Below are 3,331 nucleotides of genomic sequence, written 5' to 3' on the forward strand. Positions count from 1 at the left end.
CGGATAGATACTTGTGCGATGAACAGGGTCTGGTGAGTCCAGTTGATTGAGCAAGGAGTAGGTCGTGTCCATTCCATATTCGGTTTTCGGAAGGGTATCTGTGCTCATTTCAAACTCGAGTTTTATGCGTCACCCCACCTCACCTTTCCCCTGAAGCAGGCATAAGTGTGTTTTCTAAAAGCGTGACTCTGTTCTGTTTGGGGATTCCGTTCATGGGGAGCGATTTTTACATTCCCTCGATAAGTGATATCATAAGTTTCTTTTTTTGTGGGACTTATTTCACTGAGGATGATCGTACCTAAATCCACTCAGGATGCTGCTACCAGCCTCATGACGTGGATTTCATGGCTGAGTGACACTCCATTGGACCTACGTAGCACCACTTGTCCACTTGTCCACTTGTCTTTGTCCACTTGTCCACTCGTCTTTGTCCACTTGGCTCTTTCCTGGGATATGAAACATGTACCGGAGTGGAGGTTCTTGTCAAGACAGCAGCCCTCAACTTTGGGGTCCCTGTGTCTGGTTGATTTTTTCATTTTCCCAAGGTCAACGCCCATGTGTGGACGTGCCCTATGCTCTGTGGTTCTGTGTTTTACATGGTTTGGGAAAGAGGATACACTTGTGAAGATTGGCTGTTGGCCATTGACATCCCGCCCATCAGCTTAACAAGGCTCCCTTGACTCCGTGGGCTGTCCTGCCTTTCTGGTTTTTAGACTTTTTTCGCCTGGCCCTTTTGCCCCGGGGGGGGGGGGGCGAGAGATTTCTTTGTAGTGCTGATTTGCTCTCCCAGGTTGCTTGGTTGGCCAAAAAGGGCGTATGCGTTTTTTCCTGAATATATTCAGGAAAAAACGCATACGCCCTTTTTGGCCAACCGCATCATTGTCCACGTTCTGGCGCTTTTCATGTGCTATCGGGGCCATTCCGATGTACCCGTTGACATCCGTTTCCTGCAGTTCTGCCTTGCGTTCAGCGCCTCTTCGTAGCCTGCGCTCAATATATTTTGGGGCGATAGTTATCGTTTAGAACTCTGCAGGTTTGGGAAGTGCAGGGCCCCTGAGCTCCATTTCCCAAGTCGCTTTTTTGTGAGTGGGACGCAACACGGCTGGATGGCTTCACGCCCTATTGTCGATCCGCGGTTGCAGGCTGAACCGCTGGTGAATTCTTCTTCGTGATGGGAAATGAGAGTGACATGTGCCCGACCAAACACCTCCAGCGAGTCTCTCATTGGTTCCCCCTCTTGCAGTTCATCCTGCGGACAAATTGCAGACGGTACGAAAGAGGCATGGAAAGGCGCCGAGTCTCCAAGTGGGGAGATTGTTAGTAAGGGGGCCTGAATGGAGAACACGAGCACCAGGAGAGGAAAACTGAGGTGAGTTTCAGAAAGCTTTCCCGATCCCACGGTGTAGCATCCGCTGGTCTTCCAATGAGTGCTTTCGCTGTCGGAAGATTGCGTTGAACCTGGAGAGTTGGGAGCCATGGAATGGGGAGCACGCAGGATTCCTTTCAAGGGTCTGCATTTGCTTTCCCAACCTCACCAATCGTCTCAGCCCCAAGAGTGTCCAGCCTTATGTCTTCTGCCGCTGGGGCTGTAGATGTGGTCAATCCTGGTTGCATGCCAGTCCCTGAACGCATTTTCGAAGAATTTCTCTCTGTTTTGCCCTGCTTGTTTCTTCTTTGTGTTGGAAATGTATCCTCAGAATGGGTCTGAGCTGATTTTCCCTGCTGGTTTTAGGCCGCTTTACACACACTTGATGCACTTACACAGAGATATCAAGACTTAGCTTTTAAGATGCTTACTAGTCGGATAGATACTTGTGCGATGAACAGGGTCTGGTGAGTCCAGTTGATTGAGCAAGGAGTAGGTCGTGTCCATTCCATATTCGGTTTTCGGAAGGGTATCTGTGCTCATTTCAAACTCGAGTTTTATGCGTCACCGCACCTCACCTTTCCCCTGAAGCAGGCATAAGTGTGTTTTCTAAAAGCGTGACTCTGTTCTGTTTGGGGATTCCGTTCATGGGGAGCGATTTTTACATTCCCTCGATAAGTGATATCATAAGTTTCTTTTTTTGTGGGACTTATTTCACTGAGGATGATCGTACCTAAATCCACTCAGGATGCTGCTACGAGCCTCATGACGTGGATTTCATGGCTGAGTGACACTCCATTGGACCTACGTAGCACCACTTGTCCACTTGTCCACTTGTCTTTGTCCACTTGTCCACTCGTCTTTGTCCACTTGGCTCTTTCCTGGGATATGAAACGTGTACCGGAGTGGAGGTTCTTGTCAAGACAGCAGCCCTCAACTTTGGGGTCCCTGTGTCTGGTTGATTTTTTCATTTTCCCAAGGTCAACGCCCATGTGTGGAAGTGCCCTATGCTCTGTGGTTCTGTGTTTTACATGGTTTGGGAAAGAGGATACACTTGTGAAGATTGGCTGTTGGCCATTGACATCCCGCCCATCAGCTTAACAAGGCTCCCTTGACTCCGTGGGCTGTCCTGCCTTTCTGGTTTTTAGACTTTTTTCGCCTGGCCCTTTTGCCCCGGGGGGGGGGCGAGAGATTTCTTTGTAGTGCTGATTTGCTCTCCCAGGTTGCTTGGTTGGCCAAAAAGGGCGTATGCGTTTTTTCCTGAATATATTCAGGAAAAAACGCATACGCCCTTTTTGGCCAACCGCATCATTGTCCACGTTCTGGCGCTTTTCATGTGCTATCGGGGCCATTCCGATGTACCCGTTGACATCCGTTTCCTGCAGTTCTGCCTTGCGTTCAGCGCCTCTTCGTAGCCTGACCTCAATATATTTTGGGGCGATAGTTATCGTTTAGAACTCTGCAGGTTTGGGAAGTGCAGGGCCCCTGAGCTCCATTTCCCAAGTCGCTTTTTTGTGAGTGGGACGCAACACGGCTGGATGGCTTCACGCCCTATTGTCGATCCGCGGTTGCAGGCTGAACCGCTGGTGAATTCTTCTTCGTGATGGGAAATGAGAGTGACATGTGCCCGACCAAACACCTCCAGCGAGTCTCTCATTGGTTCCCCCTCTTGCAGTTCATCCTGCGGACAAATTGCAGACGGTACGAAAGAGGCATGGAAAGGCGCCGAGTCTCCAAGTGGGGAGATTGTTAGTAAGGGGGCCTGAATGGAGAACACGAGCACCAGGAGAGGAAAACTGAGGTGAGTTTCAGAAAGCTTTCCCGATCCCACGGTGTAGCATCCGCTGGGTTTCCAATGAGTGCTTTCGCTGTCGGAAGATTGCGTTGAACCTGGAGAGTTGGGAGCCATGGAATGGGGAGCACGCAGGATTCCTTTCAAGGGTCTGCATTTGCTTTCCCAACCTC

The sequence above is a fragment of the Kogia breviceps genome, unplaced genomic scaffold (assembly GCF_026419965.1).
Source record: "Kogia breviceps isolate mKogBre1 unplaced genomic scaffold, mKogBre1 haplotype 1 scaffold_56, whole genome shotgun sequence".
Classification (NCBI taxonomy): Eukaryota; Metazoa; Chordata; class Mammalia; order Artiodactyla; family Physeteridae; genus Kogia; species Kogia breviceps.